Source organism: Leptodactylus fuscus, unplaced genomic scaffold (assembly GCF_031893055.1).
Source record: "Leptodactylus fuscus isolate aLepFus1 unplaced genomic scaffold, aLepFus1.hap2 HAP2_SCAFFOLD_396, whole genome shotgun sequence".
Taxonomy (NCBI): Eukaryota; Metazoa; Chordata; class Amphibia; order Anura; family Leptodactylidae; genus Leptodactylus; species Leptodactylus fuscus.
In genome coordinates, this window is record NW_027440419.1 from 67518 (window position 1) to 86242 (window position 18725).

At 48.0% G+C, this 18725-nt stretch overlaps 4 non-coding genes across 4 annotated transcripts; all 4 read left to right on the forward strand.

Moving 5' to 3' along the window:
• Positions 1–452: 452 nt before the first annotated feature.
• TRNAD-GUC (transfer RNA aspartic acid (anticodon GUC)) lies at positions 453–524 on the forward strand. Its single transcript has one exon. It is a non-coding gene; the product is annotated as a tRNA-Asp (tRNA).
• Positions 525–5468: 4944 nt separating this feature from the next.
• Positions 5469–5540, forward strand: TRNAD-GUC (transfer RNA aspartic acid (anticodon GUC)). Its single transcript has one exon. It is a non-coding gene; the product is annotated as a tRNA-Asp (tRNA).
• A 5776-nt stretch (positions 5541–11316) lies between these two features.
• On the forward strand, positions 11317–11388 carry TRNAD-GUC (transfer RNA aspartic acid (anticodon GUC)). Its single transcript has one exon. It is a non-coding gene; the product is annotated as a tRNA-Asp (tRNA).
• Positions 11389–14656: 3268 nt separating this feature from the next.
• TRNAD-GUC (transfer RNA aspartic acid (anticodon GUC)) lies at positions 14657–14728 on the forward strand. Its single transcript has one exon. It is a non-coding gene; the product is annotated as a tRNA-Asp (tRNA).
• Positions 14729–18725: the final 3997 nt, after the last annotated feature.

Sequence of the window (18725 nt, forward strand, 5' to 3'; positions counted from 1 at the left end):
GACTCAAGATATCATCTGTAGAAGCGCCAATCTTGTCACCAAAGATCCAGTAGCCAAAGGAAGGCTTGAAGTCTTTCTTGAAAAATCCATGCAATCCAGTGTGATGAGATGGCACGGGAATCCACCATCATCTGCAGAAGTTTCCTTTTCTTTTTGGCAGAAAGTCTCAGGGCGTGCAAACGGCCAAACTTCTACAGATCCCAAGAGTCGACCCATCTGTCCCAAGACTGCCGTATCTTTGCCGCCACCTTTTTTTCCCAGATGTCGCCTCCTTTTGAGAAAAAAAGGTCAATGACTAAATCCAATGCAATTTGCTATTAACCGCTGCCACATGTGTGTTTTTTCCTTCACCCTTCCATTTCAGTGGCGCAATGAAATAGAACATTCCTTTCCGGTCGGTCGCGGAATCCTCATCTTCGGCTGGAGCGCAATCAGCACGGCAGTCAGCTTCTTCCTCGTTAGTATAGTGGTGAGTATCCCCGCCTGTCACGCGGGAGACCGGGGTTCGATTCCCCGACGGGGAGTGCTTCCTCTTTTTCTCTCCTCAGCCTTGCTTTCTCTGGAACTCTTTCCCAGGATCCTCTTCATCGTTGCCACTTTGACCTAGCCCATCCATGGCAGTACAGCTTCCTGTTTGACACCAAAAAAGCATTTCGGGCTTCCTAGCATCTCGCACATGTCACCTCGACAATGCCGGGCTATCTTTCCCTTCATTTCGCCTTCCAAACACAGCTTGGTCCCCAGGAATGACACGCCACACCCACTTTTCCTTTGGGGAAAAGAAGATTAATTTTGTCCAACTTCAGTTTCCTTTCCATGGACTTCGCCATTCAAATGACTCAAGATATCATCTGTAGAAGTGCCAATCTTGTCACCAAAGATCCAGTAGCCAAAGGAAGGCTTGAAGTCTTTCTTGAAAAATCCATGCAATCCAGTGTGATGAGATGGCACGGGAATCCACCATCATCTGCAGAAGTTTCCTTTTCTTTTTGGCAGAAAGTCTCAGGGCGTGCAAACGGTCAAACTTCTACAGATCCCAAGAGTCGACCCATCTGTCCCAAGACTGCCGCAACTTTGCCGTCACCTTTTTTTCTCAGATGTCGCCTCCTTTTGAGAAAAAAAGGTCAATGACTAAATCCCATGCAATTTGCTATTAACCGCTGCCACATGTGTGTTTTTTCCTTCACCCTTCCATTTCAGTGGCGCAATGAAATAGATTATTCCTTTCCGGTCGGTCGCGGAAACCTCATCTTCGGCTGGAGCACAATCGGCGCGGCGGTCAGCTTCTTCCTCGTTAGTATAGTGGTGAGTATCCTCGCCTGTCACGCGGGAAACCGGGGTTCGATTCCCCGACGGGGAGTGCTTCCTCTTTTTCTCTCCTCAGCCTTGCTTTCTCTGGAACTCTTTCCCAGGATCCTCTTCATCGTTGCCACTTTGACCTAGCCCATCCATGGCAGTACAGCTTCCTGTTTGACACCAAAAAAGCATTTCGGGCTTCCTAGCATCTCGCACATGTCACCTCGACAATGCCGGGCTATCTTTCCCTTCATTTCGCCTTCCAAACACAGCTTGGTCCCCAGGAATGACACGCCACACCCACTTTTCCTTTGGGGAAAAGAAGGTTAATTTTGTCCAACTTCAGTTTCCTTTCCATGGACTTCGCCATTCAAATGACTCAAGATATCATCTGTAGAAGTGCCAATCTTGTCACCAAAGATCCAGTAGCCAAAGGAAGGCTTGAAGTCTTTCTTGAAAAATCCATGCAATCCAGTGTGATGAGATGGCACGGGAATCCACCATCATCTGCAGAAGTTTCCTTTTCTTTTTGGCAGAAAGTCTCAGGGTGTGCAAACGGTCAAACTTCTACAGATCCCAAGAGTCGACCCATCTGTCCCAAGACTGCCGCATCTTTGCCGTCACCTTTTTTTCTCAGATGTCGCCTCCTTTTGAGAAAAAAAGGTCAATGACTAAATCCAATGCAATTTGCTATTAACCGCTGCCACATGTGTGTTTTTTCCTTCACCCTTCCATTTCAGTGGCGCAATGAAATAGATAATTCCTTTCCGGTCGGTCGCGGAAACCTCATCTTCGGCTGGAGCACAATCGGAGCGGCAGTCAGCTTCTTCCTCGTTAGTATAGTGGTGAGTATCCTCGCCTGTCACGCGGGAGACCGGGGTTCGATTCCCCGACGAGGAGTGCTTCCTCTTTTTCTCTCCTCAGCCTTGCTTTCTCTGGAACTCTTTCCCAGGATCCTCTTCATCGTTGCCACTTTGACCTAGCCCATCCATGGCAGTACAGCTTCCTGTTTGACACCGAAAAAGCATTTCGGGCTTCCTAGCATCTCGCACATGTCACCTCGACAATGCCGGGCTATCTTTCCCTTCATTTCGCCTTCCAAACACAGCTTGGTCCCCAGGAATGACACGCCACACCCACTTTTCCTTTGGGGAAAAGAAGGTTAATTTTGTCCAACTTCAGTTTCCTTTCCATGGACTTCGCCATTCAAATGACTCAAGATATCATCTGTAGAAGGGCCAATCTTGTCACCAAAGATCCAGTAGCCAAAGGAAGGCTTGAAGTCTTTCTTGAAAAATCCATGCAATCCAGTGTGATGAGATGGCACGGGAATCCACCATCATCTGCAGAAGTTTCCTTTTCTTTTTGGCAGAAAGTCTCAGGGCGTGCAAACGGCCAAACTTCTACAGATCCCAAGAGTCGACCCATCTGTCCCAAGACTGCCGTATCTTTGCCGCCACCTTTTTTTCCCAGATGTCACCTCCTTTTGAGAAAAAAAGGTCAATGACTAAATCCAATGCAATTTGCTATTAACCGCTGCCACATGTGTGTTTTTTCCTTCACCCTTCCATTTCAGTGGCGCAATGAAATAGATCATTCCTTTCCGGTCGGTTGCGGAAACCTCATCTTCGGCTGGAGCGCAATCGGAGCGGCGGTCAGCTTCTTCCTCGTTTGTATATTGGTGAGTATCCCCGTCTGTCACGCGGGAGACCGGGGTTCGATTCCCCGACGGGGAGTGCTTCCTCTTTTTCTCTCCTCAGCCTTGCTTTCTCTGGAACTCTTTCCCAGGATCCTCTTCATCGTTGCCACTTTGACCTAGCCCATCCATGGCAGTACAGCTTCCTGTTTGACACCAAAAAAGCATTTTGGGCTTCCTAGCATCTCACACATGTCACCTCGACAATGCCGGGCTATCTTTCCCTTCATTTCGCCTTCCAAACACAGCTTGGTCCCCAGGAATGACACGCCACACCCACTTTTCCTTTGGGGAAAAGAAGGTTAATTTTGTCCAACTTCAGTTTCCTTTCCATGGACTTCGCCATTCAAATGACTCAAGATATCATCTGTAGAAGTGCCAATCTTGTCACCAAAGATCCAGTAGCCAAAGGAAGGCTTGAAGTCTTTCTTGAAAAATCCATGCAATCCAGTGTGATGAGATGGCACGGGAATCCACCATCATCTGCAGAAGTTTCCTTTTCTTTTTGGCAGAAAGTCTCAGGGCGTGTAAATGGCCAAACTTCTACAGATCCCAAGAGTCGTCCCATCTGTCCCAAGACTGCCGTATCTTTGCCGTCACCTTTTTTTCTCAGATGTCGCCTCCTTTTGAGAAAAAAAGGTCAATGACTTAATCCCATGCAATTTGCTATTAACCGCTGCCACATGTGTGTTTTTTCCTTCACCCTTCCATTTCAGTGGCGCAATGAAATAGATCATTCCTTTCCGGTCGGTCGCGGAAACCTCATCTTCGGCTGGAGCGCAATCGGCACGGCGATCAGCTTCTTCCTCGTTAGTATAGTGGTGAGTATCCCCGCCTGTCACGCGGTAGACCGGGGTTCGATTCCCCGACGGGGAGTGCTTCCTCTTTTTCTCTCCTCAGCCTTGCTTTCTCTGGAACTCTTTCCCAGGATCCTCTTCATCATTGCCACTTTGACCTAGCCCATCCATGGCAGTACAGCTTCCTGTTTGACACCAAAAAAGCATTTCGGGCTTCCTAGCATCTCGCACATGTCACCTCGACAATGCCGGGCTATCTTTCCCTTCATTTCGCCTTCCAAACACAGCTTGGTCCCCAGGAATGACACGCCACACCCACTTTTCCTTTGGGGAAAAGAAGGTTAATTTTGTCCAACTTCAGTTTCCTTTCCATGGACTTCGCCATTCAAATGACTCAAGATATCATCTGTAGAAGCGCCAATCTTGTCACCAAAGATCCATTAGCCAAAAGAAGGCTTGAAGTCTTTCTTGAAAAATCCATGCAATCCAGTGTGATGAGATGGCACGGGAATCCACCATCATCTGCAGAAGTTTCCTTTTCTTTTTGGCAGAAAGTCTCAGGGCGTGCAAACGGCCAAACTTCTACAGATCCCAAGAGTCGACCCATCTGTCCCAAGACTGCCGTATCTTTGCCGCCACCTTTTTTTCCCAGATGTCACCTCCTTTTGAGAAAAAAAGGTCAATGACTAAATCCAATGCAATTTGCTATTAACCGCTGCCACATGTGTGTTTTTTCCTTCACCCTTCCATTTCAGTGGCGCAATGAAATAGATCATTCCTTTCCGGTCGGTTGCGGAAACCTCATCTTCGGCTGGAGCGCGATCGGAGCGGCGGTCAGCTTCTTCCTCGTTTGTATATTGGTGAGTATCCCCGTCTGTCACGCGGGAGACCGGGGTTCGATTCCCCGACGGGGAGTGCTTCCTCTTTTTCTCTCCTCAGCCTTGCTTTCTCTGGAACTCTTTCCCAGGATCCTCTTCATCGTTGCCACTTTGACCTAGCCCATCCATGGCAGTACAGCTTCCTGTTTGACACCAAAAAAGCATTTTGGGCTTCCTAGCATCTCACACATGTCACCTCGACAATGCCGGGCTATCTTTCCCTTCATTTCGCCTTCCAAACACAGCTTAGTCCCCAGGAATGACACGCCACACCCACTTTTCCTTTGGGGAAAAGAAGGTTAATTTTGTCCAACTTCAGTTTCCTTTCCATGGACTTCGCCATTCAAATGACTCAAGATATCATCTGTAGAAGTGCCAATCTTGTCACCAAAGATCCAGTAGCCAAAGGAAGGCTTGAAGTCTTTCTTGAAAAATCCATGCAATCCAGTGTGATGAGATGGCACGGGAATCCACCATCATCTGCAGAAGTTTCCTTTTCTTTTTGGCAGAAAGTCTCAGGGCGTGTAAATGGCCAAACTTCTACAGATCCCAAGAGTCGTCCCATCTGTCCCAAGACTGCCGTATCTTTGCCGTCACCTTTTTTTCTCAGATGTCGCCTCCTTTTGAGAAAAAAAGGTCAATGACTTAATCCCATGCAATTTGCTATTAACCGCTGCCACATGTGTGTTTTTTCCTTCACCCTTCCATTTCAGTGGCGCAATGAAATAGATCATTCCTTTCCGGTCGGTCGCGGAAACCTCATCTTCGGTTGGAGCGCAATCGGCACGGCAATCAGCTTCTTCCTCGTTAGTATAGTGGTGAGTATCCCCGCCTGTCACGCGGGAGACCGGGGTTCGATTCCCCGACGGGGAGTGCTTCCTCTTTTTCTCTCCTCAGCCTTGCTTTCTCTGGAACTCTTTCCCAGGATCCTCTTCATCGTTGCCACTTTGACCTAGCCCATCCATGGCAGTACAGCTTCCTGTTTGACACCAAAAAAGCATTTCGGGCTTCCTAGCATCTCGCACATGTCACCTCGACAATGCCGGGCTATCTTTCCCTTCATTTCGCCTTCCAAACACAGCTTGGTCCCCAGGAATGACACGCCACACCCACTTTTCTTTTGGGGAAAAGAAGGTTAATTTTGTCCAACTTCAGTTTCCTTTCCATGGACTTCGCCATTCAAATGACTCAAGATATCATCTGTAGAAGCGCCAATCTTGTCACCAAAGATCCAGTAGCCAAAAGAAGGCTTGAAGTCTTTCTTGAAAAATCCATGCAATCCAGTGTGATGAGATGGCACGGGAATCCACCATCATCTGCAGAAGTTTCCTTTTCTTTTTGGCAGAAAGTCTCAGGGCGTGCAAACGGCCAAACTTCTACAGATCCCAAGAGTCGACCCATCTGTCCCAAGACTGCCGTATCTTTGCCGCCACCTTTTTTTCCCAGATGTCGCCTCCTTTTGAGAAAAAAAGGTCAATGACTAAATCCAATGCAATTTGCTATTAACCGCTGCCACATGTGTGTTTTTTCCTTCACCCTTCCATTTCAGTGGCGCAATGAAATAGATCATTCCTTTCCGGTCGGTCGCGGAAACCTCATCTTTGGCTGGAGCGCAATCGGCGCGGCAGTCAGCTTCTTCCTCGTTAGTATAGTGGTGAGTATCCCCGTTCACGTGGGAGACCGGGGTTCGATTCCCCGACGGGGAGTGCTTCCTCTTTTTCTCTCCTCAGCCTTGCTTTCTCTGGAACTCTTTCCCAGGATCCTTTTCATCTTTGCCACTTGACCTAGCCCATCCATGGCAGTACAGCTTCCTGTTTGACACCAAAAAAGCATTTTGGGCTTCCTAGCATCTCGCACATGTCACCTCGACAATGCCGGGCTATCTTTCCCTTCATTTCGCCTTCCAAACACAGCTTGGTCGCCAGGAATGACACGCCACACTCACTTTTCCTTTGGGGAAAAGAAGGTTAATTTTGTCCAACTTCAATTTCCTTTCCATGGACTTCGCCATTCAAATGACTCAAGATATCATCTGTAGAAGCGCCAATCTTGTCACCAAAGATCCAGTAGCCAAAGGAAGGCTTGAAGTCTTTCTTGAAAAATCCATGCAATCCAGTGTAATGAGATGGCACGGAAATCCACCATCATCTGCAGAAGTTTCCTTTTCTTTTTGGCAGAAAGTCTCAGGGCGTGCAAACGGCCAAACTTCTACAGATCCCAAGAGTCGACCCATCTGTCCCAAGACTGCCGTATCTTTGCCGCCACCTTTTTTTCCCAGATGTCGCCTCCTTTTGAGAAAAAAAGGTCAATGACTAAATCCAATGCAATTTGCTATTAACCGCTGCAACATGTGTGTTTTTTCCTTCACCCTTCCATTTCAGTGGCGCAATGAAATAGATAATTCCTTTCCGGTCGGTCGCGGAAACCTCATCTTCGGCTGGAGCGCAATCGGCGCAGCGGTCAGCTTCTTCCTCGTTAGTATAGTGGTGAGTATCCCCGCCTGTCACGCGGGAGACCGGGGTTCGATTCCCTGACGGGGAGTGCTTCCTCTTTTTCTCTCCTCAGCCTTGCTTTCTCTGGAACTCTTTCCCAGGATCCTCTTCATCGTTGCCACCTTGACCTAGCCCATCCATGGCAGTACAGCTTCCTGTTTGACACTAAAAAAGCATTTCGGGCTTCCTAGCATCTCGCACATGTCACCTCGACAATGCCGGGCTATCTTTCCCTTCATTTCGCCTTCCAAACACAGCTTGGTCCCCAGGAATGACACGCCACACCCACTTTTCCTTTGGGGAAAAGAAGGTTAATTTTGTCCAACTTCAGTTTCCTTTCCATGGACTTCGCCATTCAAATGACTCAAGATATCATCTGTAGAAGCGCCAATCTTGTCACCAAAGATCCATTAGCCAAAAGAAGGCTTGAAGTCTTTCTTGAAAAATCCATGCAATCCAGTGTGATGAGATGGCACGGGAATCCACCATCATCTGCAGAAGTTTCCTTTTCTTTTTGGCAGAAAGTCTCAGGGCGTGCAAACGGCCAAACTTCTACAGATCCCAAGAGTCGACCCATCTGTCCCAAGACTGCCGTATCTTTGCCGCCACCTTTTTTTCCCAGATGTCACCTCCTTTTGAGAAAAAAAGGTCAATGACTAAATCCAATGCAATTTGCTATTAACCGCTGCCACATGTGTGTTTTTTCCTTCACCCTTCCATTTCAGTGGCGCAATGAAATAGATAATTCCTTTCCGGTCGGTCGCGGAAACCTCATCTTCGGCTGGAGCACAATCGGAGCGGCAGTCAGCTTCTTCCTCGTTAGTATAGTGGTGAGTATCCTCGCCTGTCACGCGGGAGACCGGGGTTCGATTCCCCGACGAGGAGTGCTTCCTCTTTTTCTCTCCTCAGCCTTGCTTTCTCTGGAACTCTTTCCCAGGATCCTCTTCATCGTTGCCACTTTGACCTAGCCCATCCATGGCAGTACAGCTTCCTGTTTGACACCGAAAAAGCATTTCGGGCTTCCTAGCATCTCGCACATGTCACCTCGACAATGCCGGGCTATCTTTCCCTTCATTTCGCCTTCCAAACACAGCTTGGTCCCCAGGAATGACACGCCACACCCACTTTTCCTTTGGGGAAAAGAAGGTTAATTTTGTCCAACTTCAGTTTCCTTTCCATGGACTTCGCCATTCAAATGACTCAAGATATCATCTGTAGAAGGGCCAATCTTGTCACCAAAGATCCAGTAGCCAAAGGAAGGCTTGAAGTCTTTCTTGAAAAATCCATGCAATCCAGTGTGATGAGATGGCACGGGAATCCACCATCATCTGCAGAAGTTTCCTTTTCTTTTTGGCAGAAAGTCTCAGGGCGTGCAAACGGCCAAACTTCTACAGATCCCAAGAGTCGACCCATCTGTCCCAAGACTGCCGTATCTTTGCCGCCACCTTTTTTTCCCAGATGTCACCTCCTTTTGAGAAAAAAAGGTCAATGACTAAATCCAATGCAATTTGCTATTAACCGCTGCCACATGTGTGTTTTTTCCTTCACCCTTCCATTTCAGTGGCGCAATGAAATAGATCATTCCTTTCCGGTCGGTTGCGGAAACCTCATCTTCGGCTGGAGCGCAATCGGAGCGGCGGTCAGCTTCTTCCTCGTTTGTATATTGGTGAGTATCCCCGTCTGTCACGCGGGAGACCGGGGTTCGATTCCCCGACGGGGAGTGCTTCCTCTTTTTCTCTCCTCAGCCTTGCTTTCTCTGGAACTCTTTCCCAGGATCCTCTTCATCGTTGCCACTTTGACCTAGCCCATCCATGGCAGTACAGCTTCCTGTTTGACACCAAAAAAGCATTTTGGGCTTCCTAGCATCTCACACATGTCACCTCGACAATGCCGGGCTATCTTTCCCTTCATTTCGCCTTCCAAACACAGCTTGGTCCCCAGGAATGACACGCCACACCCACTTTTCCTTTGGGGAAAAGAAGGTTAATTTTGTCCAACTTCAGTTTCCTTTCCATGGACTTCGCCATTCAAATGACTCAAGATATCATCTGTAGAAGTGCCAATCTTGTCACCAAAGATCCAGTAGCCAAAGGAAGGCTTGAAGTCTTTCTTGAAAAATCCATGCAATCCAGTGTGATGAGATGGCACGGGAATCCACCATCATCTGCAGAAGTTTCCTTTTCTTTTTGGCAGAAAGTCTCAGGGCGTGTAAATGGCCAAACTTCTACAGATCCCAAGAGTCGTCCCATCTGTCCCAAGACTGCCGTATCTTTGCCGTCACCTTTTTTTCTCAGATGTCGCCTCCTTTTGAGAAAAAAAGGTCAATGACTTAATCCCATGCAATTTGCTATTAACCGCTGCCACATGTGTGTTTTTTCCTTCACCCTTCCATTTCAGTGGCGCAATGAAATAGATCATTCCTTTCCGGTCGGTCGCGGAAACCTCATCTTCGGCTGGAGCGCAATCGGCACGGCGATCAGCTTCTTCCTCGTTAGTATAGTGGTGAGTATCCCCGCCTGTCACGCGGTAGACCGGGGTTCGATTCCCCGACGGGGAGTGCTTCCTCTTTTTCTCTCCTCAGCCTTGCTTTCTCTGGAACTCTTTCCCAGGATCCTCTTCATCATTGCCACTTTGACCTAGCCCATCCATGGCAGTACAGCTTCCTGTTTGACACCAAAAAAGCATTTCGGGCTTCCTAGCATCTCGCACATGTCACCTCGACAATGCCGGGCTATCTTTCCCTTCATTTCGCCTTCCAAACACAGCTTGGTCCCCAGGAATGACACGCCACACCCACTTTTCCTTTGGGGAAAAGAAGGTTAATTTTGTCCAACTTCAGTTTCCTTTCCATGGACTTCGCCATTCAAATGACTCAAGATATCATCTGTAGAAGCGCCAATCTTGTCACCAAAGATCCATTAGCCAAAAGAAGGCTTGAAGTCTTTCTTGAAAAATCCATGCAATCCAGTGTGATGAGATGGCACGGGAATCCACCATCATCTGCAGAAGTTTCCTTTTCTTTTTGGCAGAAAGTCTCAGGGCGTGCAAACGGCCAAACTTCTACAGATCCCAAGAGTCGACCCATCTGTCCCAAGACTGCCGTATCTTTGCCGCCACCTTTTTTTCCCAGATGTCACCTCCTTTTGAGAAAAAAAGGTCAATGACTAAATCCAATGCAATTTGCTATTAACCGCTGCCACATGTGTGTTTTTTCCTTCACCCTTCCATTTCAGTGGCGCAATGAAATAGATCATTCCTTTCCGGTCGGTTGCGGAAACCTCATCTTCGGCTGGAGCGCGATCGGAGCGGCGGTCAGCTTCTTCCTCGTTTGTATATTGGTGAGTATCCCCGTCTGTCACGCGGGAGACCGGGGTTCGATTCCCCGACGGGGAGTGCTTCCTCTTTTTCTCTCCTCAGCCTTGCTTTCTCTGGAACTCTTTCCCAGGATCCTCTTCATCGTTGCCACTTTGACCTAGCCCATCCATGGCAGTACAGCTTCCTGTTTGACACCAAAAAAGCATTTTGGGCTTCCTAGCATCTCACACATGTCACCTCGACAATGCCGGGCTATCTTTCCCTTCATTTCGCCTTCCAAACACAGCTTAGTCCCCAGGAATGACACGCCACACCCACTTTTCCTTTGGGGAAAAGAAGGTTAATTTTGTCCAACTTCAGTTTCCTTTCCATGGACTTCGCCATTCAAATGACTCAAGATATCATCTGTAGAAGTGCCAATCTTGTCACCAAAGATCCAGTAGCCAAAGGAAGGCTTGAAGTCTTTCTTGAAAAATCCATGCAATCCAGTGTGATGAGATGGCACGGGAATCCACCATCATCTGCAGAAGTTTCCTTTTCTTTTTGGCAGAAAGTCTCAGGGCGTGTAAATGGCCAAACTTCTACAGATCCCAAGAGTCGTCCCATCTGTCCCAAGACTGCCGTATCTTTGCCGTCACCTTTTTTTCTCAGATGTCGCCTCCTTTTGAGAAAAAAAGGTCAATGACTTAATCCCATGCAATTTGCTATTAACCGCTGCCACATGTGTGTTTTTTCCTTCACCCTTCCATTTCAGTGGCGCAATGAAATAGATCATTCCTTTCCGGTCGGTCGCGGAAACCTCATCTTCGGTTGGAGCGCAATCGGCACGGCAATCAGCTTCTTCCTCGTTAGTATAGTGGTGAGTATCCCCGCCTGTCACGCGGGAGACCGGGGTTCGATTCCCCGACGGGGAGTGCTTCCTCTTTTTCTCTCCTCAGCCTTGCTTTCTCTGGAACTCTTTCCCAGGATCCTCTTCATCGTTGCCACTTTGACCTAGCCCATCCATGGCAGTACAGCTTCCTGTTTGACACCAAAAAAGCATTTCGGGCTTCCTAGCATCTCGCACATGTCACCTCGACAATGCCGGGCTATCTTTCCCTTCATTTCGCCTTCCAAACACAGCTTGGTCCCCAGGAATGACACGCCACACCCACTTTTCTTTTGGGGAAAAGAAGGTTAATTTTGTCCAACTTCAGTTTCCTTTCCATGGACTTCGCCATTCAAATGACTCAAGATATCATCTGTAGAAGCGCCAATCTTGTCACCAAAGATCCAGTAGCCAAAAGAAGGCTTGAAGTCTTTCTTGAAAAATCCATGCAATCCAGTGTGATGAGATGGCACGGGAATCCACCATCATCTGCAGAAGTTTCCTTTTCTTTTTGGCAGAAAGTCTCAGGGCGTGCAAACGGCCAAACTTCTACAGATCCCAAGAGTCGACCCATCTGTCCCAAGACTGCCGTATCTTTGCCGCCACCTTTTTTTCCCAGATGTCGCCTCCTTTTGAGAAAAAAAGGTCAATGACTAAATCCAATGCAATTTGCTATTAACCGCTGCCACATGTGTGTTTTTTCCTTCACCCTTCCATTTCAGTGGCGCAATGAAATAGATCATTCCTTTCCGGTCGGTCGCGGAAACCTCATCTTTGGCTGGAGCGCAATCGGCGCGGCAGTCAGCTTCTTCCTCGTTAGTATAGTGGTGAGTATCCCCGTTCACGTGGGAGACCGGGGTTCGATTCCCCGACGGGGAGTGCTTCCTCTTTTTCTCTCCTCAGCCTTGCTTTCTCTGGAACTCTTTCCCAGGATCCTTTTCATCTTTGCCACTTGACCTAGCCCATCCATGGCAGTACAGCTTCCTGTTTGACACCAAAAAAGCATTTTGGGCTTCCTAGCATCTCGCACATGTCACCTCGACAATGCCGGGCTATCTTTCCCTTCATTTCGCCTTCCAAACACAGCTTGGTCGCCAGGAATGACACGCCACACTCACTTTTCCTTTGGGGAAAAGAAGGTTAATTTTGTCCAACTTCAATTTCCTTTCCATGGACTTCGCCATTCAAATGACTCAAGATATCATCTGTAGAAGCGCCAATCTTGTCACCAAAGATCCAGTAGCCAAAGGAAGGCTTGAAGTCTTTCTTGAAAAATCCATGCAATCCAGTGTAATGAGATGGCACGGAAATCCACCATCATCTGCAGAAGTTTCCTTTTCTTTTTGGCAGAAAGTCTCAGGGTGTGCAAACGGCCAAACTTCTACAGATCCCAAGAGTCGACCCATCTGTCCCAAGACTGCCGTATCTTTGCCGCCACCTTTTTTTCCCAGATGTCGCCTCCTTTTGAGAAAAAAAGGTCAATGACTAAATCCAATGCAATTTGCTATTAACCGCTGCAACATGTGTGTTTTTTCCTTCACCCTTCCATTTCAGTGGCGCAATGAAATAGATAATTCCTTTCCGGTCGGTCGCGGAAACCTCATCTTCGGCTGGAGCGCAATCGGCGCAGCGGTCAGCTTCTTCCTCGTTAGTATAGTGGTGAGTATCCCCGCCTGTCACGCGGGAGACCGGGGTTCGATTCCCTGACGGGGAGTGCTTCCTCTTTTTCTCTCCTCAGCCTTGCTTTCTCTGGAACTCTTTCCCAGGATCCTCTTCATCGTTGCCACCTTGACCTAGCCCATCCATGGCAGTACAGCTTCCTGTTTGACACTAAAAAAGCATTTCGGGCTTCCTAGCATCTCGCACATGTCACCTCGACAATGCCGGGCTATCTTTCCCTTCATTTCGCCTTCCAAACACAGCTTGGTCCCCAGGAATGACACGCCACACCCACTTTTCCTTTGGGGAAAAGAAGGTTAATTTTGTCCAACTTCAGTTTCCTTTCCATGGACTTCGCCATTCAAATGACTCAAGATATCATCTGTAGAAGCGCCAATCTTGTCACCAAAGATCCATTAGCCAAAAGAAGGCTTGAAGTCTTTCTTGAAAAATCCATGCAATCCAGTGTGATGAGATGGCACGGGAATCCACCATCATCTGCAGAAGTTTCCTTTTCTTTTTGGCAGAAAGTCTCAGGGCGTGCAAACGGCCAAACTTCTACAGATCCCAAGAGTCGACCCATCTGTCCCAAGACTGCCGTATCTTTGCCGCCACCTTTTTTTCCCAGATGTCACCTCCTTTTGAGAAAAAAAGGTCAATGACTAAATCCAATGCAATTTGCTATTAACCGCTGCCACATGTGTGTTTTTTCCTTCACCCTTCCATTTCAGTGGCGCAATGAAATAGATCATTCCTTTCCGGTCGGTTGCGGAAACCTCATCTTCGGCTGGAGCGCGATCGGAGCGGCGGTCAGCTTCTTCCTCGTTTGTATATTGGTGAGTATCCCCGTCTGTCACGCGGGAGACCGGGGTTCGATTCCCCGACGGGGAGTGCTTCCTCTTTTTCTCTCCTCAGCCTTGCTTTCTCTGGAACTCTTTCCCAGGATCCTCTTCATCGTTGCCACTTTGACCTAGCCCATCCATGGCAGTACAGCTTCCTGTTTGACACCAAAAAAGCATTTTGGGCTTCCTAGCATCTCACACATGTCACCTCGACAATGCCGGGCTATCTTTCCCTTCATTTCGCCTTCCAAACACAGCTTAGTCCCCAGGAATGACACGCCACACCCACTTTTCCTTTGGGGAAAAGAAGGTTAATTTTGTCCAACTTCAGTTTCCTTTCCATGGACTTCGCCATTCAAATGACTCAAGATATCATCTGTAGAAGTGCCAATCTTGTCACCAAAGATCCAGTAGCCAAAGGAAGGCTTGAAGTCTTTCTTGAAAAATCCATGCAATCCAGTGTGATGAGATGGCACGGGAATCCACCATCATCTGCAGAAGTTTCCTTTTCTTTTTGGCAGAAAGTCTCAGGGCGTGTAAATGGCCAAACTTCTACAGATCCCAAGAGTCGTCCCATCTGTCCCAAGACTGCCGTATCTTTGCCGTCACCTTTTTTTCTCAGATGTCGCCTCCTTTTGAGAAAAAAAGGTCAATGACTTAATCCCATGCAATTTGCTATTAACCGCTGCCACATGTGTGTTTTTTCCTTCACCCTTCCATTTCAGTGGCGCAATGAAATAGATCATTCCTTTCCGGTCGGTCGCGGAAACCTCATCTTCGGTTGGAGCGCAATCGGCACGGCAATCAGTTTCTTCCTCGTTAGTATAGTGGTGAGTATCCCCGCCTGTCACGCGGGAGACCGGGGTTCGATTCCCCGACGGGGAGTGCTTCCTCTTTTTCTCTCCTCAGCCTTGCTTTCTCTGGAACTCTTTCCCAGGATCCTCTTCATCGTTGCCACTTTGACCTAGCCCATCCATGGCAGTACAGCTTCCTGTTTGACACCAAAAAAGCATTTCGGGCTTCCTAGCATCTCGCACATGTCACCTCGACAATGCCGGGCTATCTTTCCCTTCATTTCGCCTTCCAAACACAGCTTGGTCCCCAGGAATGACACGCCACACCCACTTTTCTTTTGGGGAAAAGAAGGTTAATTTTGTCCAACTTCAGTTTCCTTTCCATGGACTTCGCCATTCAAATGACTCAAGATATCATCTGTAGAAGCGCCAATCTTGTCACCAAAGATCCAGTAGCCAAAAGAAGGCTTGAAGTCTTTCTTGAAAAATCCATGCAATCCAGTGTGATGAGATGGCACGGGAATCCACCATCATCTGCAGAAGTTTCCTTTTCTTTTTGGCAGAAAGTCTCAGGGCGTGCAAACGGCCAAACTTCTACAGATCCCAAGAGTCGACCCATCTGTCCCAAGACTGCCGTATCTTTGCCGCCACCTTTTTTTCCCAGATGTCGCCTCCTTTTGAGAAAAAAAGGTCAATGACTAAATCCAATGCAATTTGCTATTAACCGCTGCCACATGTGTGTTTTTTCCTTCACCCTTCCATTTCAGTGGCGCAATGAAATAGATCATTCCTTTCCGGTCGGTCACGGAAACCTCATCTTTGGCTGGAGCGCAATCGGCGCGGCAGTCAGCTTCTTCCTCGTTAGTATAGTGGTGAGTATCCCCGTTCACGTGGGAGACCGGGGTTCGATTCCCCGACGGGGAGTGCTTCCTCTTTTTCTCTCCTCAGCCTTGCTTTCTCTGGAACTCTTTCCCAGGATCCTTTTCATCTTTGCCACTTGACCTAGCCCATCCATGGCAGTACAGCTTCCTGTTTGACACCAAAAAAGCATTTTGGGCTTCCTAGCATCTCGCACATGTCACCTCGACAATGCCGGGCTATCTTTCCCTTCATTTCGCCTTCCAAACACAGCTTGGTCGCCAGGAATGACACGCCACACTCACTTTTCCTTTGGGGAAAAGAAGGTTAATTTTGTCCAACTTCAATTTCCTTTCCATGGACTTCGCCATTCAAATGACTCAAGATATCATCTGTAGAAGCGCCAATCTTGTCACCAAAGATCCAGTAGCCAAAGGAAGGCTTGAAGTCTTTCTTGAAAAATCCATGCAATCCAGTGTAATGAGATGGCACGGAAATCCACCATCATCTGCAGAAGTTTCCTTTTCTTTTTGGCAGAAAGTCTCAGGGCGTGCAAACGGCCAAACTTCTACAGATCCCAAGAGTCGACCCATCTGTCCCAAGACTGCCGTATCTTTGCCGCCACCTTTTTTTCCCAGATGTCGCCTCCTTTTGAGAAAAAAAGGTCAATGACTAAATCCAATGCAATTTGCTATTAACCGCTGCAACATGTGTGTTTTTTCCTTCACCCTTCCATTTCAGTGGCGCAATGAAATAGATAATTCCTTTCCGGTCGGTCGCGGAAGCCTCATCTTCGGCTGGAGCGCAATCGGCGCAGCGGTCAGCTTCTTCCTCGTTAGTATAGTGGTGAGTATCCCCGCCTGTCACGCGGGAGACCGGGGTTCGATTCCCTGACGGGGAGTGCTTCCTCTTTTTCTCTCCTCAGCCTTGCTTTCTCTGGAACTCTTTCCCAGGATCCTCTTCATCGTTGCCACCTTGACCTAGCCCATCCATGGCAGTACAGCTTCCTGTTTGACACTAAAAAAGCATTTCGGGCTTCCTAGCATCTCGCACATGTCACCTCGACAATGCCGGGCTATCTTTCCCTTCATTTCGCCTTCCAAACACAGCTTGGTCCCCAGGAATGACACGCCACACCCACTTTTCCTTTGGGGAAAAGAAGGTTAATTTTGTCCAACTTCAGTTTCCTTTCCATGGACTTCGCCATTCAAATGACTCAAGATATCATCTGTAGAAGTGCCAATCTTGTCACCAAAGATCCAGTAGCCAAAGGAAGGCTTGAAGTCTTTCTTGAAAAATCCATGCAATCCAGTGTGATGAGATGGCACGGGAATCCACCATCATCTGCAGAAGTTTCCTTTTCTTTTTGGCAGAAAGTCTCAGGGCGTGCAAACGGCCAAACTTCTACAGATCCCAAGAGTCGACCCATCTGTCCCAAGACTGCCGTATCTTTGCCGCCACCTTTTTTTCCCAGATGTCGCCTCCTTTTGAGAAAAAAAGGTCAATGACTTAATCCCATGCAATTTGCTATTAACCGCTGCCACATGTGTGTTTTTTCCTTCACCCTTCCATTTCAGTGGCGCAATGAAATAGATCATTCCTTTCCGGTCGGTTGCGGAAACCTCATCTTCGGCTGGAGCGCAATCGGAGCGGCGGTCAGCTTCTTCCTCGTTAGTATATTGGTGAGTATCCCCACCTGTCACGCGGGAGACCGGGGTTCGATTCCCCGACGGGGAGTGCTTCCTCTTTTTCTCTCCTCAGCCTTGCTTTCTCTGGAACTCTTTCCCAGGATCCTCTTCATCGTTGCCACTTTGACCTAGCCCATTCATGGCAGTACAGCTTCCTGTTTGACACCAAAAAAGCATTTCGGGCTTCCTAGCATCTCGCACATGTCACCTCGACAATGCCGGGCTATCTTTCCCTTCATTTCGCCTTCCAAACACAGCTTGGTCCCCAGGAATGACACGCCACACCCACTTTTCTTTTGGGGAAAAGAAGGTTAATTTTGTCCAACTTCAGTTTCCTTTCCATGGACTTCGCCATTCAAATGACTCAAGATATCATCTGTAGAAGCGCCAATCTTGTCACCAAAGATCCAGTAGCCAAAAGAAGGCTTGAAGTCTTTCTTGAAAAATCCATGCAATCCAGTGTGATGAGATGGCACGGGAATCCACCATCATCTGCAGAAGTTTCCTTTTCTTTTTGGCAGAAAGTCTCAGGGCGTGCAAACGGCCAAACTTCTACAGATCCCAAGAGTCGACCCATCTGTCCCAAGACTGCCGTATCTTTGCCGCCACCTTTTTTTCCCAGATGTCGCCTCCTTTTGAGAAAAAAAGGTCAATGACTAAATCCAATGCAATTTGCTATTAACCGCTGCCACATGTGTGTTTTTTCCTTCACCCTTCCATTTCAGTGGCGCAATGAAATAGATCATTCCTTTCCGGTCGGTCGCGGAAACCTCATCTTTGGCTGGAGCGCAATCGGCGCGGCAGTCAGCTTCTTCCTCGTTAGTATAGTGGTGAGTATCCCCGTTCACGTGGGAGACCGGGGTTCGATTCCCCGACGGGGAGTGCTTCCTCTTTTTCTCTCCTCAGCCTTGCTTTCTCTGGAACTCTTTCCCAGGATCCTTTTCATCGTTGCCACTTGACCTAGCCCATCCATGGCAGTACAGCTTCCTGTTTGACACCAAAAAAGCATTTTGGGCTTCCTAGCATCTCGCACATGTCACCTCGACAATGCCGGGCTATCTTTCCCTTCATTTCGCCTTCCAAACACAGCTTGGTCGCCAGGAATGACACGCCACACTCACTTTTCCTTTGGGGAAAAGAAGGTTAATTTTGTCCAACTTCAATTTCCTTTCCATGGACTTCGCCATTCAAATGACTCAAGATATCATCTGTAGAAGCGCCAATCTTGTCACCAAAGATCCAGTAGCCAAAGGAAGGCTTGAAGTCTTTCTTGAAAAATCCATGCAATCCAGTGTAATGAGATGGCACGGAAATCCACCATCATCTGCAGAAGTTTCCTTTTCTTTTTGGCAGAAAGTCTCAGGGCGTGCAAACGGCCAAACTTCTACAGATCCCAAGAGTCGACCCATCTGTCCCAAGACTGCCGTATCTTTGCCGCCACCTTTTTTTCCCAGATGTCGCCTCCTTTTGAGAAAAAAAGGTCAATGACTAAATCCAATGCAATTTGCTATTAACCGCTGCAACATGTGTGTTTTTTCCTTC